The 27145-nt window shown below is 39.5% G+C and overlaps 1 long non-coding RNA gene across 1 annotated transcript; it reads right to left on the bottom strand.

Annotated features, from left to right (window-relative positions):
* Positions 1-793: 793 nt before the first annotated feature.
* Positions 794-20763, bottom strand: LOC108523007 (uncharacterized). Its single transcript, XR_001883664.1, has 3 exons — positions 20622-20763; positions 2221-2314; positions 794-885 (listed from the first exon to the last, which is right to left on the bottom strand). It is a non-coding gene; the product is annotated as an uncharacterized LOC108523007 (long non-coding RNA).
* Positions 20764-27145: the final 6382 nt, after the last annotated feature.

Consider the following 27145-nt stretch of genomic DNA (forward strand, 5'->3'; position numbering starts at 1 on the left):
GGTTTCTTATTTCTCTCCCTTCCAAAATGCAACCCAGGCTGAATCTACTTAACAGTAGGACATGCAGTTTTGTCCTAACAGTAGGACATGCAGCCTAGTCCAGTTCTGAGCACTTACAATGTGCCAATATTATGCCAGAGGCAGGTATTGGGCTATTATAACAAAATAACCTAAGTTATGTGTTGCAGTTCTAGAGGCTGGAAGTCCAAGGTCAAAGTGCTGACAGATTTACTGTCTATTAATAGACAGTAAATCTCTTGGTCTATAGAAGGTTGTCTTTTCACTGTGATCTCACATGGTGAAAGTGTCAAGGGACCTCTTTCGGGCCTCTTTCATAAGGTCACAAATCCCATTTATAAGGACTCCATCCTTATGATCTAATCATGCCCTAAAGGCTCCCATCTTAACACCATCACCTTCGGAATTAGAATTTCAGCACATGAATTTTGGGGGAGCACAAACATTTAGACATAGCAGCAAACCATGCCCAAGAGGGAAGAACTGGAGGCCCTTGGTCATTTTTCTATTTTTCAATTCAGAGTAAAGTGACCTCTCCCTAAAATTTGGAACGTAAGGGCCAAAATGTTAAAGCCACTGTCTACATATATGGTGCTACATATCAATAGAGAACAATTTTTTAATATGACTAATGTGGGGCTTTAGCTTTACAATATCTCAAAAATGAATGATGCCACAAGGACAATGTCTATATTTTAAAACAATTAGGTTTTTATTCATGTATTTCCAGATGCAAATGTGTCTAGCTTGTGTAGATTAGTTTTGCAGTTCATCCTCTTTTTGTGATCATGCTGATAACTGAAAATTTTGAAGAGCTGTTGCTAAGCAATGTGACTTGAAGCATGTAATGACAGTTTCCTGTAACAACTAAAATGTAAAAAAGAACTATCTTAATTTTACTACTTCATTATCAACCAACCTACTTTTAATGTTTGGGTAATCACACCCTTAATTAAAATTTTTGTGCAGTCATTTAAAACAGATCTAACAATCTAACAGAAGACTAAAGGGAATTCTTGAGATAAAAGTGTTTGAATGTTTATATAGTGAGAAAGAGACAAGATTTTGGTATTCAACATTGGGTTCTCTGTCATTATCTGGGTGACTTTGTGCATGTCTTTTCTGCTTTCTGAGTCCAAGACTTCACTGGGAGTCACAGCCAGTATAAGACAAATAAATGAAATGAAGTATAAGAATGTGAAAAAGACAACATTTTCTACAAAGATTGTACTCTATTGTGTATGTTGAAAATCCAAATGACTTTACTGACAAATTATTAGGTATGATAAAATAGTTCAGCAAGCTTGCTGTATAAAGATCAACATTAAAAAGAGTTTGTATTGCAGCCAACAATCATATGAGAAAAAGCTCAACATCACTGATTATTTCAGGAATGCAAATCAAAACCACAATGAGATACCATCACACATCAGTCAGAATGGCTATTAATAAAAAGTCAAAAATAACAGATGCTGGTGAAGTTGCAGAGAAAAAAGAATGCTTATACACTGCTGGTGGGAGCGTAAATCAGTTCAATGACTGTGGAAGGTAATGTGATGATTCCTCAAAGACCTAAAAGCAGCAATATCATTTGTCCCAACAATCTCATTACTGGGTATATACCCAAAGGAATATAAATCATTCTATTATAAAGACACATGCATGAGTATGTTCATTGCAGCACTATTTACAATAACAAACACATGGAATCAACCCCAATGCCTATCAATGATAGACTGGGTAAAGAAAACGTGATACATATACACCGTGGAGTACTATGCAGCCACAAAAAAAGGCATGAGACTATATCCTTTACAGGAACATCGATGGAGTTGAAGGCCATCATCTTTAGCAAACTAACGCAGGAACAGAAAACAAAATACCCCATGTTCTCACTTATAAGCGGGAGTGAAATGATGAGAACACATGGACCTATAGAAGGGAACGACACACACTGGGGCCTATTGGAGGCCAGAGAGTGGGAGGAGGTAGAGAATCAGGAAAAATAGCTAATAGATTCTAGGCTTAATATCTGGGTGACAAAATAATCTGTACAACAAATCCCCAAGACAATAATTCAATAATCAAAATAATTCAGTAATCTCATATACATAAGATTGGCAAAAATGGAAAAGCTTGAAAAGAGCGAGTTTTGGAAGTCTTTGGAGAAAGGGGAATTCTCCTTTATGGCCTTTTGCTTACTTTTTAAGAGCATGGACTCTGGAGGAAGCCTTCCTCTCTTGCTAGCTATGTGACAGTCAAGCTATTTCAAATACTTGTGCCTCAACTTCCTCATCTGTGAAACAGAAATGACAATGATAGCCAAAACTTACATATAGCTTACTTGATACCCAGTCAGATCCTGTTCTAAAGTAATTCAAAGTGTTTGTGTGAGGATTAAATGTAAAGCTTTAAACACACTGTCCTGCAGAATTAACGCTATACAAATGTTAGATATTTTTAGTTGGTTTAGTAAAGCTAAGGCTGTTCATATACTTCAATCCAATGATTCCCCTTTGTACTTCTGAAGTACAAACTCCTGAAAAACTCTTGCACCTGAGTTCAGGGGCCTATATAAGCTTATGTATTACAGTATTGCCTATTACAGCCAAAATTAAGAGTACCCAGTTAACCATCAGTAGGAAAACAAATAGTGGTGTATTCATTCAATCTTGTAAGACCTACATGGTTACGTGTAACACATGGACAAATATCAAAAAACATAAAGCAACATACAGACTGATATACATGGTAAGATTCCATTTATTTAAAGCTTAAGCACATGCAAAAGAGTGTGATGTGTTTATGGACAAATATTAACATGGAAAATTTATGAAAACAGATATGAAGGATCTCACCAACCTCAAGAGGACAGTTACATGTGGGTAAGAGAGGGGCAACAGGAATCCGGAGAATGAGGAATTCAGGCTGATGGAAGCACAGCCATATTCCATTGTACCATCCAAAACACAAAACCTCTGTTGCTGTGGAAGCCAACAAACAAAACAGGAGAAGCACTAACAGGCTTCCACCACCTCAGCTCAGAAATAACACAGGGCATTTCTACTCACATTTCATTGTCTAGACCTAGGCATCTGGCCACACCAACCTGAAGGGCATTCTTTTAGTAAACACTAGTAATGTCTCCCACACTTGGCCTGTGGTCTAAGTAGATAGAGCACATTCAACTCCAGAACAAATGACCTCACATTGTCATTTTTTGCTCTTGATCTGAAATTCCTGAATAGTTCAGTCTCCTTGGGTCCCTCAATCTTTGGATCTTCAATGACTAGATCTGCCATCAAATACCCCTAAAGCCTTGATAGAGACCAACTGCTTATTTCTCAGAGCCATCAGATGGGAGCAGAGGTTATTAGGATTTTATCCAATAGTGTCACAGAAAGTCTGGAGAGTTCTACATCTTTTGATGATTTTGTGTAAGTGTCTAGAAAATTTTGGATTTTTAAAAATAAATGTTGCTTAGTAATCATTGTAGTTATTCTTTTAAAATAATTCAAGATTTACTTCTTGGTCACATAATAAGTCTCTTTGATTAGAGAGTTTTTGAATGAGGTGCGTGCTGACTGGTAGATCATCCATGAGCTTGGGAGGCTTTGAAAGGCTCATTCATCAAAGCCAGCAGTTTTGGCAAGCTCTGAGCTACAGCTTTAATTAGCATCATGTTGCTTTCTTCAGTTTGGATTCTGCATAAGTTAAAGCAGCCAGAGAAATATTTTACTAAAATCCACCTGTTCACTCAGCATCACCTACTCCTTTGGTTTTCCATAAATAGCTCAGAGTAAAGAGTTGACAGTCTATCTGTTTCCATACTCACAGCTTGGGTGACTCAAGTGAACATATGGAAAGATAGAGTTTGGGGCTTTGTGACTCTTCTTGAGCCAGGAAAGTGGATACCTGAGGCTGTTTTCTTAATATCTTCCTTGATAACTTTCCATTTGGCTCTCAGTTATGGAGCTGGCCTTGTAATTAAATCAGAGCTCTAGCTGGCTTTGATGTTGACCTGTCATCTTTTACTTTTTTTCTGAATATCCTTAGAAACCAACACTCTCATTAAGTCACTCTCAGAGCTGCCTAAACTCTTTATTTAGGCACATAGGTTAAATTGTCTTTTAATTAGCTATAGGTGTTAAATAATTTGGCTCTAATACGAAACTAATGACTGTAAATAGGATTGAAATAGAACAAAAACTATTCTGATAACATAGGATATAGCTGTATTTTATAGTTAGTTTCCCCTATTATTGATATATTCTTCACTCACATCCACCCAAATAGTGTCTGAAATTTGAGAGGAGAGGCAGGAGAGTGCAAATGGGGTTGCCAATTATGATGGTTCTTACCATTCACCATCGTAGGAAATAGCTTAATTCTTTATGGCAGTTTGAGTGGTTTCTCTTTGTCCTCCATTGATTCTGGAAATGGATATCTGACTATAAACAGACCCCACATCTCACAAAGCTTATTGACCCCATTTGAACTGGTTGAGCTCTTTTGATGACTTCCAGGATAAAAAAAGAAGTGGGTCCTGTCTTTTCACATTCCATATTCTCCTCTCCAGTATAACTGGAGCAGACAGAGAATGAATGTGTGCACTCTAAGTAAGCAGAGTGTGCTGGACACAGCATACACTGCCCAACTGCCACATACAGCCTCCAGCTGCTCTTTCAGGCTTTGCCTCAACTGCCAAGAGTGGCCTCACTCAAGGGCTTGACCTGGTCAAGATGGGGCTATAAAGGCTTGATCATTCTGGTGTGATGTAGGTCAACTCTGATGAGCAATATTTGCTTCTGAGCCCCCCCCCCCCCAGGATTGACCAAAGTTTTGTTATACTGGCACCAAAGACTTCCTTTCTCCCAATACTACTTCTTTCCTCTCTCTTCCATAGGTGTCGATCCTTAATAATTCCTTGTATGTCAAACTCTGTTTCAGCTTCTGCTTTTGGACAACCCAACATGCAACAGAAGCAAGTTGAAAGCAGAAAGCATTTCTTCAGCCAGCCACGCACACAGCACAGCTGTGACTTCTCCACATTGAAGAGTTGTGGCCCAGGTGAGTGAGGAGGTACAGCACCTGGCAGAGCCATAAAATTGTGGATTCCAAAGATGCTGAAAATCAAAGATGTAGAAGCTAGGAGAGTCCTTTGAGATCATTGAGCCCGACTCTTACAAAGAGGCTGAAGTTGGAAATTAGAGAATTGTCTCAAACAGTAGTGGTTATGTTGACATAGTAACGTGAGGACATGAAGGGGTTATCTCTTCCTTTCATGGAGAGTTGCTGCAGGAGACCCCAATCCAGCCCACTGGGGTCTGGATTGGGGTCGCCTGCAGCATGTGGAGCAGTGGGCCAAAGGGAAGCTGGACATCAGCTTGGGGTTCCAGAGTAGAAAGCAGTGGCTTAGGAGATAACTGCAGCCCTGTCAGTGGTAGGACAAATGGGTGCATTTTTTTCATGGTGGGCTTGAGAGAAAGCTGACCTGGAACATTTAAAGAGGATTTGGCACAGGAGGGCTGCCTGGAGAGGAGTTCAAAGTAGAACAAAAAATTGTCTATGGAGCTGGATTACTGAGTCAGAGCCAAAGGGGAGCTTTAAGAAGCTACTGGGAAGGTATAACCTATGTAGGGGATTTCTGGGTGTTAGCCTGATCATGGAGTTCTCCTAGAGCTCACAGCAACCCACCCCAGAGACCAAGTCAGTTTTAAGCATCAGTGTGGCCAGAGTGAGCAAATGGCTTAATGCAGGCAAGAAAGGCCTCCCTTACCTACTTTCCTTTCCAAAGTGACAATCTCTGAGAGGGGAAGCCATAGGGGTAAGCCTCTAGGGAGGAGCAGAAGGAATTGGTAGAATAAACAGAGAAGCAAACAATCAAGGCTCCTCTTCCAGATCAAGGCCTGCACAAGCCAGTAGCTAGGGGGAGCTAGGTGCTAGAAGATGCTTGTTTGGAGCTTTAAAAAGTTAATATTACATTGTACCTCATGCATTATTTACCTAAGGATGACTGTTCTTATGCCTCAAAGTTATTGGAAGGCATTTATTCTCTAGGAGAAAGGCTGTAAAACCTGCCCAGGATCTTATTCAAGGAGGAAGATGGGGCACAGATTATGCAAGGAAAGGAGCTGACAACAGAATTTGCAGAGGCAGTATTGACAAAGGAAAAGTCAATGTATGAATCCACAGGAACTGTGCAGTGGCTAATCGTACAGATTGTGGCTCCAGATCACCTGGGTTCACATCTTACATTTATGAAGACTGATCTTGGGCATGTTGCTTTATTTCTGTCTCTCTTTCCTCATCTGTCAAAGGGAAATAAGAATAGCACTTACCTCATAGGGTTATTATAGAAGTTAAACTGGCTAATACATAACAAGCACCCAGAACAGAGACAGACACCATAACAAATGCTTTTAATATTGGTTATTATTGGTCCAGCTCTTTCAGCATCTGCTATGTAAGCACATGTGAGAGTCCCAAGGATGACCATTCCTGAGTTAATGGTAAGTCAAAAAGCAGGTTATCAAATGGGTTTCTTCCCCTGCTGAACTAGGAAAGATTGGTCTGTGCGCTGTAGTCCAGAAGATGCAAACCTGTTATCTTACTACTGACAGATCTGCAGATTTCCCTTCTCTCTTGGAAAAAAATGTGATTATTTGCAGCTGGCTTTGCAGACAATGGCATAACTCTTTAGTAGGCACTGAAAAATGCTGTTTTATTTTAAATGGGAAAAACTTCTAGTTTTCCCCAAAGCATCTGCACTAGGGCTTAATATTGAAGGAGGATTTCCTATGCACATCAGCAGGAGACACTTTTCCTATGCAAATCTAGTAAAATTGACCCATGCGATTCTGTATTCAGCACACTGTGCTCCAAAAGTGAATGTTTAGTATCATTGAAAAAGATGTCTGCTCTGTTTGTCGATTCACACAGTTTGTGAATCTCATTGTCAGCTAATAAAAAATCTTGTTCTGTTCCTTGCCAATGACCTCAATCTATACATTTACAATGGAAAAGGAGTGAAAACCCAGATTTTTTTTTTCATTCCTTAGAAAATGAGATGTCTGATGTTCAGAATCTGTCTAATGGCTTCTAAGTATTCAAAGCAGAGTTTAAAACAAGAAATGTAAAGAGAAATTGACATTTAATTTCTGTATCATTGAGTCATGTCATTTCTTCTTAACTATGATATAAATATGTAGCATTTAAAATTAACACTCCATTTTATACCACATGCGGTTGAGTTAAATAATAACTATATATGAACAAGAAGATCAAGGCTATATTCTTTAGTTTTGTGTTGCCAGTTTGTTTCTGTTTTGTATTTCCTTCTCCTCTTGTCACATAAATGATCTGAAGCATGATTTTTCCAGTTTAAAAATCACTGAGGCTAAATCAATATAACTTTTTTATATGTATATGATCAGCTTATAAATATAAAACAGATACCATCTTGCCAGTGTGGAACATGCAGACACACACTTAAAATAACTGAAGGTGTATAGTTTGGTTTTTTTCTGTATTTTCATCTCTGTGATAAAGTTGAGCTTTGAAAAAAAATGTAACTGAGGTTAATGACTTGTTCATTCCACCCCCAATACCCTTTGAAAAGAAGATCCAGACTGAGTGAGTTTAGTTGGTTCTGTTTCCCCAAAACTGCTGTCACTTCCTTGGAAACCTCTGAAGGAGATTTTGCCCGCATAGGCTTATGTCCTAGATGGGTTTTTGTTCTTTAATCAGCTTTCAAAACAACCACTGATTTTGCCTAGATAGGTTTGTTTTGCCTAGATAGGTGTGCGTTGTTTAACCAGCTCTCAATTGCCACACTGCAAGGTTAATTTTCTGGCAGTTTCCTTCATATTTTGCCATGTACTTAACTGGGAGGAGCAGCTTGTCCAAAGTTCTTTTTGTGTCAAGAGAATGTTTGCTTACAGGAACAGGTTGCATGGTTGTTTCTGTACATGCTTGTAAATAAATTGCTTGTTTGTGTGTCACAATTTGGTCCGACTTGTTTTCACTTACATACAATCTGGAAGCGAGGTGGTAGGGAGGAGATATATAGTCCTCAGTTCTCTAACTGTAACTGTCAACCTTGGAAGTCCTTGCTCTGAATATAATAACTTTATTCTGCATCATTCATTATCCTTTCCAACTGGAGGAGAGTTTCTTCTCAACTACATTACATTTTTCATTGAACAAGCTCAAACCATGTAAACAATGTAAAAACGTATTAATGACCTGTGTATGTAAAAGACTTCAAACAGGCTCTTGAGACATTTCTTAATCCAAAAATTATTCTTTATTACCCCGAGGCCAGAACCACAGAGATGGTTCCAGATGACCACAACAGAGAATTGTGAGGCACTGAAAACTGTCTTAAGCGATGTGCAGAAGGAACAGGGACAATCCATTGATTATTTAATTCTCAGTAATTCACTTTCTTCCAGGGATAAACTGTGGAAGTTGATTTAAGTTTTCTTGTCTCTATTCTATCAACCAGAAAGGCATTTTTAGTGTTTTATGTATTGCAATGCCCTTAGAAACAAGTTATTTATTTACAATTTATTTTTATCTTTTTTTCTTGTTCTTTTTTTTATTATTATTATACTTTAAGTTCTGGGATACATGTGTAGAATGTGCAGGTTTGTTACATAGGTATACATGTGCCATAGTGGTTTGCTGAACCCATCAATCTGTCATCTAGGTTTTAAGCCCCGCATGCATTAGCTATTTGTCCTAATACTCTCCCTCCCCTTGCTCCCCATCCCCCAACAGGCCCCAGTGTGTGATGTTCCCCTCCCTGTGTCCATGTGTTCTCATTGTTCAACTCCCACTTATGAGTGAGAACATGTGGTGCTTGGCTATCTGTTCCTGTGTTAGTTTCCTGAGAATGATGGTTTCCAGCTTCATCCATGTCCCTACAAAGGACATGAACTCATTCGTTTTTATGGCTGCCTAGTATTCCACGGTGTATATGTGCCACATTTTCTTTGTCTAATCTATCATTGGGTTGGTTCCAAGTCTTTACTATTGTAAACAGTGCTGCAATAGACATATGTGTGCATGTGTCTTTATAGTAGAATGATTTATAATCCTCTGGGTTTATACCCAGTAATGGGATTGCTGGGTCAAATGGTATTTCTGGTTCTATATCCTTCAGGTCTCATCACACTGTCTTCCACAATACTTGAGCTAATTTACGCTCCCACCAACAGTGTAAAAGTGTTCCGATTTCTCCACATTGTCTCCAGCATCTGTTGTTTCCTGACATTTTTTTTTTTTTTTAAATGGAGTCTCGCCTTGTCACCCAGGTTGGAGTGCAGTGGCACGATCTCAGCTCACTGCAAGCTCCGCCTCCCAGGTTCACACCGTTCTCCTGCCTCAGCCTCCCGAGTAGCTGGGACTACAGGCGCCTGCCACCGCGCCCCGCTAATTTTTGTATTTTTAGTAGAGATAGGGTTTCACCGTGTTAGCCAGGATGCTCTCAATCTCCTGACCTCGTGATCCACCCACCTCAGTCTCCCAAAGTGCTGGGATTACAGGTGTGAGCCACCGCTCCTGGCCTGTTGCCTGACTTTTAATTATCTCTCTTATAACTGGCGTGAGATGGTATCTCATTTTGGTTTTGATTTGCATTTCTCTAATGACCAGTGAGGATGAGTTTTTTTTTATATGTTTGTTGGCTGCATAAATGTCCTCATTTGAAAAGTGTCTCTTCATATCTTTCATCCACTTTTTGATGGGATTGTTTTCTTTTTCCTTGTAAATCTGTTTAAGTTCCTTGTAGATTCTAGATATTAGACCTTTGTCAGATGGATAGATCACAAAAATTTTCTCCCATTCTGTAAGTTGCCTGTTAACTCTGATGATATTTTCTTTTGCTGTGCAGAAGCTCTTTAATTTAATTAGATCCCATTTGTCAATTTTGACTTTTGTTGCCATTGCTTTTGGTGTTTTGGTCATGAAATCTTTGCCCATTCCTATGTCCTGAATGGTATTGCTTAGGTTTTCTTCTAGGGTTTCTTATGGTTTTATGTCTTACTTTAAAGTCTTTAATCCATCTTGAGTTAATTTTTGTATAAGGTGTAAGGAAGGGGTCCAGTTTCAGTTTTCTGCCTATGGCTAGCCATCCCAGCACCATTTATTAAATAGGGAATCCTTTCCCCATTGCTTGTTTTTGTCAGGTTTTTCAAAGATCAGATGGTTGTAGACGTGTAGTGTTATTTCTGAGGCCTCTGTTCTGTTCCATTGGTCTATATATCTGTTTCGGTACCAGTACCATGCTGTTTTGGTTACTGGAACCTTGTAGTATAGTTTGAAGTAAGGTAGTGTGATGACTCCAGCTTTGTTCTTTTTGCTTAGAATTATCTTGCCTATATGGGCTCTTTTTTGGTTCCATATGAAATTTAAAGTCGTTTTTTCTAATTCTGTGAAGAAAGTGAACGGTAGCCTGATGGGGATAGCATTGAATCTAAAAATTACTTTGGGCAGTATGGCCATTTTCAAGATACTGATTCTTCCTATCTATGAGCATGGAACGTCCATTTGTTTGTGTCCTCTCTTATTTCCTTGAGCAGTGGTTTATAGTTCTCTGTGAAGAGGTCTTTCATGTCCCTTGTAAGTTGTATTCCTAGGTATTTTATTCTCTTTGTAGCAATTGTGAATGGGAGCTCACTCAGGATTTGGCTCTCTATTATTGGTGTATAGGAATGCTTCGGATTTTTGCACATGATTTTGTATCCTGAGACTTTGCTGAGGTTGCTTATCAGCTTAAGGAGTTTGTGGGCTGAGACAATGGAGTTTTCTAAATATACAATCATGTCATCTGCAAACAGGTACAATTTGACTTCCTCTTTTCCTATTTGAATGCCCTTTATTTTTTTCTCTTGCCTGATTGCCCTGGCCCAAACTTCCAATACTATGTTGAATAAGCGTGGTGAGAGAGGGCATCCTTGTCTTGTGCTGGTTTTCAAAGGGAATGCTTCCATCTTTTGCCCATTCAGTATAATATTGGCTATAGGTTTGTCATAAATAGCTCTTATTATTTTGAGATATGCTCCATCCATACCTAGTTTATTGTTTTTAGCATGAAGGGGTGTTGAACTTTGTGGGAGGCCTTTTCTGCATCTCTTGAGATAATCATGTGGATTTTGTCATTGGTTCTGTTTATGTGATGGATTACACTTATTGACTTGCGTATGTTGAACCTGCCTTGCATCTCAGGGATGAAGCTGACTTGATTGTGGTAGATAAGCTTTTCAATGTGCTGCTGGATTTGTTTTGCCAGTATCTTATTGAGAATTTTCGCATTGGTGTTCATCAGTAATGTTTGCCTGAAATTTTCTTTTTTTATTGTGTGTCTGCCAGGTGTTGGTATCAGGATGATGCTGGCCTCCTAAAATGAGTTAGGGAGGAGTCCCACTTTTTCTACTGTTTGAAATAGTTTCAGAAGAAATGGACCAGCTCCTCTTTCTACCTCTGGTAGAATTCGGCTGTGAATCCGTCTGGTCCTGCGCTTTCATTGTTGGTAAGCTATTAGTTACTGCCTCAATTTCAGAACATGTTATTGGTCTATTCAGGGAATTGACTTCTTCCTGGTTTAGTCTTGGGAGAATGTATGTTTCCAGGAATTTATCCATTTCTTCTAGATTTTCTAGTTTATTTGTGTAGACGTATTTATAGTACTGTCTGATGGTAGTTTGTATTTCTGTGGGATCAGTGGTGATATCCTCTTTATCATTTTCTATTGTGTCTATTAATTATTCTCTGTTTTCTTCTTTATTAGTCTGGGTAGCAGTCTATCTATTTTGTTAATCTTTTCAAAAGCCAGCTCCTGAATTCATTGATTTTTTGAAAGGTTTTCTCCTTCAAAAAAACCTGTATCTGTATCTCCTTCAGTTCTGCTCTGATCTTAGTTATTTCTTATCTTCTGGTAGCTTTTGAATTTGTTTGCTCTTGCTTCTCTATTTCTTTTAATTGTGATGTTAGAGTGTTGATTTTAGATCTTTCCTGCTTTCTGATGTGGGCATTTAGTATTATAAATTTCCCTTAAACACTGCTTTAGCTGTGTCTCAGAGATTCTGGTATGTTATGTCTTTATTCTCGTTGGTTTCAAAGAACTTGTTTATTTCTGACCTCATTTCGTTATTTACCCAGTAGTCATTCAGGAGGAGGTTGTTCAGTTTTCATGTAGTTGTGTGGTTTTCTGTGAGTTTCTTAGTCCTGAGTTCTAATTTGCTTCCACTGTGATCCGAGAGACTGTTTGTTACTATTTCCATTCTCTTACATTTGCTGAGAGCTGTTTTACTTACAATTATGTTAACAATTTTAGAATAATGCGATGTGGTGCTGAGAAGAATGTATATTTTGTTGATTTGGGGTGGAGCGTTCAGTAGATGTCTATTAGGGCTGCTTGGTCCAGAGCTGAGTTCAAGTCCTGAATATCCTTGTTAATTTTCTGCCTTGTTGAGCTGTCTAATGTTGACAGTGGGGTGTTAACATCTCCCACTACTGTTGTGTAGGAGTCTAAGTCTCTTTGTAGGTCTCTAAGAAGTTGCTTTATGAATCTGGATGCTCCTGTATTGGGTGCATATATGTTTAGAATAGTTAGCTCTTCTTGTTGCATTGATCCCTTCACCATTATGTAACGACCTTCTTTGTCTTTTTTGATCTTGTTGGCTTAAAGTCTGTTTTCTCTGAGACTGGGATTGCAACCTCTGCTTTTCTTTTGGTTTCCATGTGCTTGGTAAATATTCCTCCATCCCTTTATTTTGAGCCTATGTGTGTCTTTGCATGTGAGATGGGTCTCCAGAATACAGCACACTGAGGGGTCTTGACTCTTTATCCAATTTGTCAGTCTGTGTCTTTTAACTGGGGCATTTAGCCCTTTTACATTTCAGGTTAATATTGTTATGTGTGAATTTGATCCCATCATCATGATCCTAGCTGGTTGTTTTGCATGTTAGTTGATGCAGTTCCTTCATAGTGTCATTGGTCTTTATATTTTGGTATGTTTTGCAGTCGCTGGTACTGGTTGTTCCTTTCCATATTTAGTGCTTCCTTCAGGAGCTCTTATCAGGCAGGCCTGGTGGTGACAAAATCCCTCAGCATTTGCTTGTCTGTAAAGGATTTTATTTTCCTTCACTTATAAAGCTTAGTTTGGCTGGATATGAAATTCTGGGTTGAAAATTCTTTTCTTTAAGAATGCTGAATGTTGGTCTCCACTCTTTTCTGGGTTCAGGGTTTCTGCAGAGATATCCACTCTTAGTCTGATGGGTTTCCCTTCGTAGGTAACCCTACTTTTCTCTCTGGCTGCCCTTAACATTTTTTTCCTTCATTTCAACCTTGGTGAATCTGATGATTCTGTGTCTTGGGGTTGCTCTTCTCAAGGAGTATCTTAGTGCTGTTCTCTGTATTTCCTGAATTTGAATGTTGGCCTGTCTTGCTAGGTTTGGGAAATTCTCCTGGATAATATCCTGAAGTGTGTTTTCCAACTTGGTTCCATTCTCCCCATCACTTTCAGGTACACCAATCAATTGTATGTTTGGTCTTTTTACATAGTCCCATATTTCTTGGAGGATTTGTTCATTGCTTTTCATTCTTTTTTCTCTAATCTTGTCTTCTTGCTTTATTTCATTAAGTTGATCTTCAATCTCTGGTATCCTTTCTTCTACTTGATTGATTCAGCTATTGATACTTGTATATGCTTCCCAAAGTTCTTGTGCAGTGTTTTTCAGCTCCATCAGGTTGTTGATGTTCTTCTCTAAACTAGTTATTCTAGTTAGCAGTTCCTGTAACATTTTATCAATGTTCTTAGCTTCCTTGCATTGCATTAGAACATGCTCCTTTAGCTCAGAGGAATTTGTTATTACCCACCTTCTGAGGCCTACTTCTGTCAATTTGTCCAACTCATTCTCCATTGAGTTTTGTGCCCTTGCTATTGAGGAGCTGTGATCCTTTGGAGAAGAGGCATTCTGGTTCTTGGAATTTTCAGCATTTTTGCACTGGTTTTTCCTCATCTTCATGGATTTATCTACCTTTGATCTTTGATGCTGATGACCTCTGGATGCGGTTTTTGAGTGAGTATCTTTTTGTTGATGTTTATCTTATTGCTTTCTGTTTGTTAGTTTTTCCTCTAACATTCAGGCCCCTCTTCTGCAGGTCTGCTGGAGTTTGCAGGAGGTCCACCCCAGACCCTGTTTGCCTGGGCATCACCAGTGGAGACTGCAGAACAGCAAGATTGCTGTCTGCTCCTTCCTCTGGAAGGTTCATCCCAGAGGGACACCTGCCAGATGCCAGCCAGAGCTCTCCTATATAAGGTGTCTGTCAACCCCTGCTGGGAGTGTCTCCCAGTCAGGAGGCACGGGGGTCAGGGACCCATAGTGGAGGCAGGCTGTCTCTTAGCAGAGCTCCAGCGTTGTGCTGGGAGATCCACTGTTCTCTTCAGAGCCGGCAGGCAGGAATGTTTAAGTCTGCTGAAGCTGTGCCCACAGCTGCCCCTTCCCCGAGGTGCTCTGTCCCAGGGAACTGGGAGTTTTATCTATAACCCCTGACTGGGGCTGCTGCCTTTCTTTCAGAGATGCCCTGCCCACTGAGGAGGAATCTAGAGAGGCAGGATGGCCACAGCATCTTTGCTGCACTTCGTTAGGTTTCTCTCAGTCTGAACTTCCAGGTGGCTTTGTTTACACTGTGAGGGGGAAACTGCCTACTCAAGCCTCCGTAATGCCAGATGCCCCTCCCCTCACCTAGCTGGAGCATTTCAAGTCAACTTCAGACTGCTGTGCTGCAGGCAAGAATTTTAAGCCAGTGGATCTTAGCTTGCTGGGCTCCATGGGAGTGGGACCTGCTGAGCAAGACCATTTGGCTCCGTGGCTTCAGCCCCCTTTCCAAGGGAGTGAACAGTTCTGTCTTGCTGGGGTTCCAGGTACCACTATGGTATGAAAAAAACTCCTGCAGCTAGCTCGGTATCTGCCCAAACATCTGCCCAGTTTTGTGCTTGAAACCCAGGGCCCTGGTGGTGTAGGCACATTAGGGAATCTCCTGGTCTGCAGGTTGCAAAAACCGTGGGCAAAGTGTAGTATCTGGGCCAGATAGCACAATCCCTCATGGCTTCCCTTGGCTAGGGGTAGGAGGTTCCCAGCCCCTTGCACTTCCTGGGTGAGGCGACACCCACCCTGCTTCTGTTCACCTTCCGTGGACTGCACCCACTGTCTAACCAGTCCAAGTGAGATGAAACGGGTACCTCAGTTGGAAATGCAGAAATCACCTACCTTCTGCGTTGGTCTTGCTGGGAGATGCAGAACGGAGCTGTTCCTATTCAGCCACCTTGCCAGTGAAAAACTGTTTTTTTCTTTTTCTTTTGCCATTCCTTAAGGGTTATTTATAGGCTCATTATTAGTTTTTTCTTTTTTCTTTTTTTTTTTTTTTTNGGTCTCCAGAATACAGCACACTGAGGGGTCTTGACTCTTTATCCAATTTGTCAGTCTGTGTCTTTTAACTGGGGCATTTAGCCCTTTTACATTTCAGGTTAATATTGTTATGTGTGAATTTGATCCCATCATCATGATCCTAGCTGGTTGTTTTGCATGTTAGTTGATGCAGTTCCTTCATAGTGTCATTGGTCTTTATATTTTGGTATGTTTTTGCAGTCGCTGGTACTGGTTGTTCCTTTCCATATTTAGTGCTTCCTTCAGGAGCTCTTATCAGGCAGGCCTGGTGGTGACAAAATCCCTCAGCATTTGCTTGTCTGTAAAGGATTTTATTTTTCCTTCACTTATAAAGCTTAGTTTGGCTGGATATGAAATTCTGGGTTGAAAATTCTTTTCTTTAAGAATGCTGAATGTTGGTCTCCACTCTTTTCTGGGTTCAGGGTTTCTGCAGAGATATCCACTCTTAGTCTGATGGGTTTCCCTTCGTAGGTAACCCTACTTTTCTCTCTGGCTGCCCTTAACATTTTTTTCCTTCATTTCAACCTTGGTGAATCTGATGATTCTGTGTCTTGGGGTTGCTCTTCTCAAGGAGTATCTTAGTGCTGTTCTCTGTATTTCCTGAATTTGAATGTTGGCCTGTCTTGCTAGGTTTGGGAAATTCTCCTGGATAATATCCTGAAGTGTGTTTTCCAACTTGGTTCCATTCTCCCCATCACTTTCAGGTACACCAATCAATTGTATGTTTGGTCTTTTACATAGTCCCATATTTCTTGGAGGATTTGTTCATTGCTTTTCATTCTTTTTTCTCTAATCTTGTCTTCTTGCTTTATTTCATTAAGTTGATCTTCAATCTCTGGTATCCTTTCTTCTACTTGATTGATTCAGCTATTGATACTTGTATATGCTTCCCAAAGTTCTTGTGCAGTGTTTTCAGCTCCATCAGGTTGTTGATGTTCTTCTCTAAACTAGTTATTCTAGTTAGCAGTTCCTGTAACATTTTATCAATGTTCTTAGCTTCCTTGCATTGCATTAGAACATGCTCCTTTAGCTCAGAGGAATTTGTTATTACCCACCTTCTGAGGCCTACTTCTGTCAATTTGTCCAACTCATTCTCCATTGAGTTTTGTGCCCTTGCTATTGAGCAGCTGTGATCCTTTGGAGAAGAGGCATTCTGGTTCTTGGAATTTTCAGCATTTTGCACTGGTTTTCCTCATCTTCATGGATTTATCTACCTTTGATCTTTGATGCTGATGACCTCTGGATGCGGTTTTGAGTGAGTATCTTTTGTTGATGTTTATCTTATTGCTTTCTGTTTGTTAGTTTTCCTCTAACATTCAGGCCCCTCTTCTGCAGGTCTGCTGGAGTTTGCAGGAGGTCCACCCCAGACCCTGTTTGCCTGGGCATCACCAGTGGAGACTGCAGAACAGCAAGATTGCTGTCTGCTCCTTCCTCTGGAAGGTTCATCCCAGAGGGACACCTGCCAGATGCCAGCCAGAGCTCTCCTATATAAGGTGTCTGTCAACCCCTGCTGGGAGTGTCTCCCAGTCAGGAGGCACGGGGTCAGGGACCCATAGTGGAGGCAGGCTGTCTCTTAGCAGAGCTCCAGCGTTGTGCTGGGAGATCCACTGTTCTCTTCAGAGCCGGCAGGCAGGAATGTTTAAGTCTGCTGAAGCTGTGCCCACAGCTGCCCCTTCCCCGAGGTGCTCTGTCCCAGGGAACTGGGAGTTTTATCTATAACCCCTGACTGGGGCTGCTGCCTTTCTTTCAGAGATGCCCTGCCCACTGAGGAGGAATCTAGAGAGGCAGGATGGCCACAGCATCTTTGCTGCACTTCGTTAGGTTTCTCTCAGTCTGAACTTCCAGGTGGCTTTGTTTACACTGTGAGGGGAAACTGCCTACTCAAGCCTCCGTAATGCCAGATGCCCCTCCCCTCACCTAGCTGGAGCATTTCAAGTCAACTTCAGACTGCTGTGCTGCAGGCAAGAATTTTAAGCCAGTGGATCTTAGCTTGCTGGGCTCCATGGGAGTGGGACCTGCTGAGCAAGACCATTTGGCTCCGTGGCTTCAGCCCCTTTCCAAGGGAGTGAACAGTTCTGTCTTGCTGGGGTTCCAGGTACCACTATGGTATGAAAAAAACTCCTGCAGCTAGCTCGGTATCTGCCCAAACATCTGCCCAGTTTTGTGCTTGAAACCCAGGGCCCTGGTGGTGTAGGCACATTAGGGAATCTCCTGGTCTGCAGGTTGCAAAACCGTGGGCAAAGTGTAGTATCTGGGCCAGATAGCACAATCCCTCATGGCTTCCCTTGGCTAGGGGTAGGAGGTTCCCAGCCCCTTGCACTTCCTGGGTGAGGCGACACCCACCCTGCTTCTGTTCACCTTCCGTGGACTGCACCCACTGTCTAACCAGTCCAAGTGAGATGAAACGGGTACCTCAGTTGGAAATGCAGAAATCACCTACCTTCTGCGTTGGTCTTGCTGGGAGATGCAGAACGGAGCTGTTCCTATTCAGCCACCTTGCCAGTGAAAACTGTTTTTTTCTTTTCTTTTGCCATTCCTTAAGGGTTATTTATAGGCTCATTATTAGTTTTTTCTTTTTTCTTTTTTTTTTTTTTTTTGAGACAGAGTCTCCCTCTATCACCCAGGCTGGAGTGCAGTGGTGCAATCTCAGCTCACTGCAACCTGGGTTCAAACGATTCTCCTGCCTTACCCTCCTGAGTATCTGGGATTACAGGCATGTACCACCATGCCCAGCTAATTTTTCTATTTTTAGTAGAGATGAGGTTTCACCATATTGGCTAGGCTGGGCTTGAACTCCTGACCTCAGATGTGTCAGCCTCCTAAAGTGCTGAGATTACAGGTGTGAGCCACTGTGCCTGGCAGGCTTATGATTCTTAAAGGGTGGTCACTTTGAATTTCTTAATATGGGTGAGAACATGTTTTTCAGAACTATTATAGATTATTTTGTTGCCACTGTTGACTTAGGGATGATGCATCTGGAGTGTGTAAAGTTTAAAGCAGAAATTTGAAAAGTGAAAGAAGGAACAAATGGATAAAAGATTCCAGGCCCAGTTTCATGACAAATTAGTGTAATATGTCTTAGGATATTTGTTTACGCTACATTAAGATCCTTATCTATTAAAATCACTGTATATATGGAGCTGAGTCTAGTAACATGTGCGATCAGGAACGTAGTTTTCATTTGATCATAATGTTTGAAAATAGTTTCTTAAACTGCTCTGAGGCATTAGATTAGCCAGGCAGGATTTCGCCTAACAAAACCCAGGTCCCTTTTCCCAAACTGGATGTTTGCTCATGTGGCTGGTGATCCTACTTGCCAGTCAGGAAATGAAATCCACTGACCTTAGAACCCAGGTCTCCTCTGAAGTTTTTCATATGAATGAATTTTAAGGACAATCTAGCCATGAGGTCTTTTCTTGTTAAACATGTTTTGCTTTTGTCAGTGATCCTACAGTTAAACTCTCAAGTTTCTTCACAAATTTAGGATAGATTTTAAAATCTTTATCTTTTAGTATATTTTGCTTTGGTCTGAAGTATCAGTGTGTTTGTTGTTCCTATTCAATATAGTATCTTTGATCTATCTGCTTCCAGGCAATTTGAAAGTGGAAATATTTTTAATTTTTTCCAAAGTAAAGACCAAAAAGGAAATCAAATGGGCACTATTTTTTTTTTTTTTTAGATGGAGTTTCACTCTTGTTGCCCAGGCTGGAGTGCAGTGGTGTGATCTCAGCTCACTTCAACCTCCGTCTCCTGGGTTCAAGCGAGTCTCCTGTCTCAGCCTCCCAAGTAGCTGGGATTACAGGTGCATGCCACCATGCCTGGCTAATTTTTGTATTTTTAGTAGAGACGGGGTTTCATCATATTGCTCAAGCTGGTCTCGAGCTCCTGACCTCAGGAAATCTGCCCGCCTCAGCTTCTCAAAGCGTTGGGATTACAGGCGTGAGCCACCACGCCTGGCCAAATGTACCCATTTTGAAAATAAAGTGCTCCTCCTGGATTATGCCACTGTACTCCAGCCTGGGCGACAAGAGTGAAACTCAGTCTCAAAAAACAGAGTGGTCCTCACGTTCAAGGCACCATGCTAAATGCTCTAAACAACCACCAAAGGCATGGTATTCTTTGCTTTTTAATCCACTAATTGCACCTTTTGCTCTGTGATTATGAAATAATACTTCAGAATTTGACCCTGGTTATCTCTTTTAAATTTTTTAAATTTTTAGGAAATGCATTTGCATTTTTATTCCTTTGCAAAATTGTCCTTGAATTTCTTCTTTTGTTTTCTGCTAACTTCTGGTTTGTACCTTCCGTTCCAGTTTGAATTTGCTTATTTCTTCTCTTTCTTTAGCTACCTTTTCATTTAAAAGGATACTTTTGGGCCAGGAGTGGTGGCTCATGCCTGTAATTCCAGCACTTTGGGAGGCCGAGACAGGAGGATTGTTGAGCCCAGGAGTCTGTTATAGATTATTTTGTTGCCTGAGCAATAAGGTAAAAACCCATCTCTACAAAAAATTAGCCTGGTGTGGGGGCATGCACCTGTACTCCCAGCTACTTGGGAGGCTGAGGTGAGAATATCTTTGAGCCTGGGAGGTCAAGGCTGTAGTGAGCCATGATTGTGTCATTGCACTCCCACTTGGGCAGCACTGTGAGATCATGTCTCAAAAAAATAATAAAATAAAATAAAAGGATATTTTCTCCTTAAACATAAAAATGGCAACAATAGACACTGGGGGCTACTAAAGGGAGGAGAGGGACATGGAAGAGAGAGGGATGAGGGGAAGGGTTGAAAAACTGTTGGGTACTATGCTCAGTACCTGGGTGATGGGATTATTCATACTCCAAACTTCAGCATCTCACAATATAACAGTTAACAAATATGCACATATATCCTCTGAATCTAAAATTAAAGTTGACAAAAAAAAAAAGAATACTTTCTTCCCCATGGTATTCCTCCACCCTTACCTCCTGGTCTCATTATTTTGTCCCTTGGCCCATATTTATCCCAGGACTTTGAGAAGTTGTATTAAGTTATCACCAGGCTTTTTGGAGCTTCAAAAGACCCCTGTTCTAAGGTAAAATTCTTTGTCCTTTACCAAAATTGTATCTTTCAGTATCTTATGAATTAAAGATCCCCCATTATTATTATCTGACCTATTACTACTTCTTCTTCAATGTCAGGTTGCTTTTTCAGATCAGTTGTATTTTCCAGTCCACGTGAATTTTGTCAAGTACAGAGGCACCCACAGAGATTCTGTTATTCCTTCTTCATATGAATGAAAGCTGTGTCTGCAACATTTCCATTTTTCTTGGATATGACCCAATATTAGCTCCCCCTTTATGATGTATCTGTATTCTTCCTTTAGATTTCTTGACTCTACCAAATTCCATTGGTTGTACTTATTTCTTCAAAGTTCTGTAATGTGCATTATATCGAAACTCTTGCTTGTTTACACAGAAAACATTAGGAATACACACTCACGCACACAAACACACCAACTTTCTCCGTAAAGAAAAACAATCTAATTATAATGATCATTAATATTGGAGAAGATCATATACATTTTAAGATGATTTAAAAATAAAATATAATTGATCAGTAGGTCTTTGGAAGTAAAGAGGTTATTGCAGTATATGTCTATGTGCTAATTCTATTAGGGTAACTCTGTAATAAAAACTTAATCAAAATTGTCCTGATTGTTCAGTGGAATAAATTATTTTTTCCCTCATGAATAGAGTTATAAAAAATCATGGAGTCTTACCTATGATATTCAAAATGCAAACCAGTGTAAGAAGGAGGTCAGAAGTTGTTGGTACATTTACATATTGTTGCTGCATTCATTTCCTAAGGGAACATAAATATCTTGGGGTTGGGGGGAAACAGAAGGAAGGAACCCTTTTATTCTCCTCCAAGCATAGCCAAATGCAATGTCTTTTTTCCCCCAAGACTTTTTATGTTTGTGCTTGATGTTATGAAGTTATGAAGATCAAGCATTCAAAGGTCTAAACATGTAAGGAAGTGATGGTGTGAAACATATTTTCTGGTGTTGACTTTTAAAGCCTTTAGTAAAATACTTAATAAACAACAGGGGAAAAATTGTCTTTGGTGGTATTTTTTATACCATATATTTTACTTTGAAATAATATATTTCAGCTTCATAAGGAATAACAGTAAAAACAACCAAAATTAATCAGGAAATAAAACCTTGAGTGTGTCTCCTGAACCAAATTGTTTTCTAAGGAAACTTTGATATTCTAATATAAAGGTTGACCCCATTCAATGAATGGCTCTGTCTCCTGCTTCCTAGGATGTCCTGTAAGATGATTGTGGTATTCTAATACTGACATTCAATGGTTGAAAGACAACCTTTTATTTTCTGGGGTTTGTAAATTTGTAATTGCTGTGATTTTGTCTATATAAAGCTCTGCCAACAAATCAATCAATGCTACAAATAAAATCAGCAAAAGTAAATAAAATTTATTGTTTGACTTCATATTCATTTACTCAATGAATTTTTACTAAGCTCCTCTATGTGCTAGATACTATTTTAACAACAGTAAACCTTACAAACCACCCTGATCTCATAAAGGTTAGATTCTAGTAGAGAAGACAGAAAAGAATAAATAAATAAATATTGGACTATCTATATCTAAGAACCCAGAATAGTGACTGGCATATCAGAGGCTTTTAAAATACCCATTTTTATTGAGATAAAATTTACATAAAGTATGGTAGGTAAAATAAGATTACTCCAAAGATGTTCATGTTTTAATCCCCAGGATCTGTTATTGTTACTTGACTAGGGTGATTAAGGTCACAGATGGAATTCAAATTGCAATCAGCTGAATTTAAAATAAAATTATCCTGAGTATCTGGATAAATCCAGCTATGGTTTAAATGCTTGTACCTTTTTAAACTCATGTTGAAATGTAATTGCCATTGTAACTTTATTAAGATGCGAGACATTTAAAATGTGATTAGGCCATAAAGTTTCTGCCCTCACGAATAGGTTAATGCCTTTATTGAAAGAGTGGGTTCCTTATAAAAGGACAGATTCAGCCCCCCTTTGCCTATCTCTTGCCTCTCGTGGCCCTTCCATCATTGGATGATGCAGCAAGAAGGTCCTTATCAGATATCAGTCTTGATCTTGGACTTCCCGACCTCCAGAATCATGAGTCAGTACCTTTCTATTCATTATTAATTACTAAGTCTGTCTTATTGTTTTATAGCAGCACAAAATGGACTAAGACAGGCCCAGTGTGATTGCAATCATATCTTTCAAATATAGAAAAAGGAGGCAGAAGAGTTAGTGTCAGAGTGATGCAATGTGAGAAAGACTTGACTGGCTCTTGCTGACTTTGAAGGTGAAAGGAATACATGAGCCAAAGATGGTGGGCAGCCTCTAGAAGCTGGAAAAGGCAAGAAAATGTATTCTCCCCTAGAAGCTCCAGAAGGAACCAGCCCTCCCTGACACCTTAATTTTATCTCAGTGAGACCTATTTTGGACTAATGATTTCCAGAACTATAAGACATAAGATAATAAATTTGTGTTGTTTTCAGCTGCTAAATTTGTAGCGCTGTGTTACAGAAGCAATAGGAAACTAATATATAGAACACAATTTATAGATCCTAAGTATATAGTTGGGTAAGTCTTAACAAACATCTTCACTCATTTTTAATCTCGTGTTGAAATTTGATCTTCAATATTAGAAGTGAGGCCTAATGGGAGGTGTTTGGGTCACAAGGTTGAATCCCTCATGAGTAGATTAATGTCCTCCCTGGGTTGGGGGAAGTGAGCGAGTGAGTTCTCATTCTATCAGTTCCCTCTAGAGCTGCTTGTTAAAAAAACAAAAACAAAACAAAACAAAAAACAAAAATAAAACAACAACAAAAAACCACACACACACACAAAAATCAGCCTAGTACCTCCTCCAGCTCTATTGCTTCCTCTCTTGCCATGTGATCTCTGCACACCCTGGCTCTCCTTCACCTTCTGCCATGAGTGGAAGAAGCCTGAGGTGCAAATGCTTGCACCGTGCTTCTTCTACAGCCTACAGAACCATAAGTCGAACAAACCTCTTTTCTTTATAAATTGCCCAGCCTCAGATATTCCTTCATAGCAACACAAAAAGGACTTAGACAACCATGTTACAGACATTTCTATCGCCCAAAAAGGTTCCTCACTGACCCCTTCTAGTCTAATTATATTCCTCAAACAGAGGTAATCACTGTTTGAATTCCTATCAGATTAAATTACTTTTGCCTATTCTTGAACTTCATATAAATGAAATTATAAAGTATTCATTCCCTTGTGTCTGACTTTTTTCTTTCAATATGCTGATTTTGATATTCATACAAGTTGAATGTATCAGTAGTTCAAACCCTTTTATTGCTTAGTAGTATAGCATTGTCAGCACATGTCAGATCAGTATCATGTCTGGAATTGACAGTGTTGCTTCTGTCATAATATATTGGTCAAAGCAGTAACAACACCCATCTAGGTTCAATAGGTTGGAGAAACAATTCCTCTTAATATAAATGGCAAATATCCTGATATGAACTGAATTCACACATTCTTCCTAGTACCCCAGAATGTGACTGAATTTTGCAATGGGGTCTTTAAAGTATTAATTAAGGTAAAAATGAGGTCATGTGAGTGGTGGTGTTTTAAGGCAATACAACAAGTGTCCTTTTAAGAAGAGGAGATAATGGCAGGGATGTGCACAGAGGAAAGCCCATGTATGTGCAAAGGGAGAAGATAACCATTTAAAAGACAAAGAGAAGACTGAGAATGAAACCAACCCTGCTGACATCTTGATTTTGTNTATAAAGGTTGACCCCATTCAATGAATGGCTCTGTCTCCTGCTTCCTAGGATGTCCTGTAAGATGATTGTGGTATTCTAATACTGACATTCAATGGTTGAAAGACAACCTTTTATTTTCTGGGGTTTGTAAATTTGTAATTGCTGTGATTTTGTCTATATAAAGCTCTGCCAACAAATCAATCAATGCTACAAATAAAATCAGCAAAAGTAAATAAAATTTATTGTTTGACTTCATATTCATTTACTCAATGAATTTTACTAAGCTCCTCTATGTGCTAGATACTATTTTAACAACAGTAAACCTTACAAACCACCCTGATCTCATAAAGGTTAGATTCTAGTAGAGAAGACAGAAAAGAATAAATAAATAAATATTGGACTATCTATATCTAAGAACCCAGAATAGTGACTGGCATATCAGAGGCTTTTAAAATACCCATTTTATTGAGATAAAATTTACATAAAGTATGGTAGGTAAAATAAGATTACTCCAAAGATGTTCATGTTTTAATCCCCAGGATCTGTTATTGTTACTTGACTAGGGTGATTAAGGTCACAGATGGAATTCAAATTGCAATCAGCTGAATTTAAAATAAAATTATCCTGAGTATCTGGATAAATCCAGCTATGGTTTAAATGCTTGTACCTTTTAAACTCATGTTGAAATGTAATTGCCATTGTAACTTTATTAAGATGCGAGACATTTAAAATGTGATTAGGCCATAAAGTTTCTGCCCTCACGAATAGGTTAATGCCTTTATTGAAAGAGTGGGTTCCTTATAAAAGGACAGATTCAGCCCCCCTTTGCCTATCTCTTGCCTCTCGTGGCCCTTCCATCATTGGATGATGCAGCAAGAAGGTCCTTATCAGATATCAGTCTTGATCTTGGACTTCCCGACCTCCAGAATCATGAGTCAGTACCTTTCTATTCATTATTAATTACTAAGTCTGTCTTATTGTTTTATAGCAGCACAAAATGGACTAAGACAGGCCCAGTGTGATTGCAATCATATCTTTCAAATATAGAAAAGGAGGCAGAAGAGTTAGTGTCAGAGTGATGCAATGTGAGAAAGACTTGACTGGCTCTTGCTGACTTTGAAGGTGAAAGGAATACATGAGCCAAAGATGGTGGGCAGCCTCTAGAAGCTGGAAAAGGCAAGAAAATGTATTCTCCCCTAGAAGCTCCAGAAGGAACCAGCCCTCCCTGACACCTTAATTTTATCTCAGTGAGACCTATTTTGGACTAATGATTTCCAGAACTATAAGACATAAGATAATAAATTTGTGTTGTTTTCAGCTGCTAAATTTGTAGCGCTGTGTTACAGAAGCAATAGGAAACTAATATATAGAACACAATTTATAGATCCTAAGTATATAGTTGGGTAAGTCTTAACAAACATCTTCACTCATTTTAATCTCGTGTTGAAATTTGATCTTCAATATTAGAAGTGAGGCCTAATGGGAGGTGTTTGGGTCACAAGGTTGAATCCCTCATGAGTAGATTAATGTCCTCCCTGGGTTGGGGAAGTGAGCGAGTGAGTTCTCATTCTATCAGTTCCCTCTAGAGCTGCTTGTTAAAAAAACAAAACAAAACAAAACAAAAAACAAAATAAAACAACAACAAAAAACCACACACACACACAAAATCAGCCTAGTACCTCCTCCAGCTCTATTGCTTCCTCTCTTGCCATGTGATCTCTGCACACCCTGGCTCTCCTTCACCTTCTGCCATGAGTGGAAGAAGCCTGAGGTGCAAATGCTTGCACCGTGCTTCTTCTACAGCCTACAGAACCATAAGTCGAACAAACCTCTTTTCTTTATAAATTGCCCAGCCTCAGATATTCCTTCATAGCAACACAAAAGGACTTAGACAACCATGTTACAGACATTTCTATCGCCCAAAAGGTTCCTCACTGACCCCTTCTAGTCTAATTATATTCCTCAAACAGAGGTAATCACTGTTTGAATTCCTATCAGATTAAATTACTTTTGCCTATTCTTGAACTTCATATAAATGAAATTATAAAGTATTCATTCCCTTGTGTCTGACTTTTTTCTTTCAATATGCTGATTTTGATATTCATACAAGTTGAATGTATCAGTAGTTCAAACCCTTTTATTGCTTAGTAGTATAGCATTGTCAGCACATGTCAGATCAGTATCATGTCTGGAATTGACAGTGTTGCTTCTGTCATAATATATTGGTCAAAGCAGTAACAACACCCATCTAGGTTCAATAGGTTGGAGAAACAATTCCTCTTAATATAAATGGCAAATATCCTGATATGAACTGAATTCACACATTCTTCCTAGTACCCCAGAATGTGACTGAATTTTGCAATGGGGTCTTTAAAGTATTAATTAAGGTAAAATGAGGTCATGTGAGTGGTGGTGTTTTAAGGCAATACAACAAGTGTCCTTTTAAGAAGAGGAGATAATGGCAGGGATGTGCACAGAGGAAAGCCCATGTATGTGCAAAGGGAGAAGATAACCATTTAAAAGACAAAGAGAAGACTGAGAATGAAACCAACCCTGCTGACATCTTGATTTTGTTCTTCTAGTGTCCAGATCTATGAGGAAATAAATTTCTGTTGTTTGAGCCACCCGAGCTGTGGCATTTGTTATAGCAGCACTCATAAACTGATACAGACCCATTGTAGAAGACAGGAGATATTATTGTGGCTAAATACAGTCTTCCATGGTTAGATTGGTTAGGTTTAAGCCTTCTGCTTTCTGTTGGTTTTCTATTTGTTCCATCTGTTGTTTGATTTTGTTTTGGTATTCTTTTGCCTTTCTTGCCTTCTTTTGGTTTAATTAATTTTTTTTTTTTTTTTTTTTTTTTTTTTTTTTT

The sequence above is a fragment of the Rhinopithecus bieti genome, unplaced genomic scaffold (genome assembly GCF_001698545.2).
Source record: "Rhinopithecus bieti isolate Rb0 unplaced genomic scaffold, ASM169854v2 scaffold_70066, whole genome shotgun sequence".
Classification (NCBI taxonomy): Eukaryota; Metazoa; Chordata; class Mammalia; order Primates; family Cercopithecidae; genus Rhinopithecus; species Rhinopithecus bieti.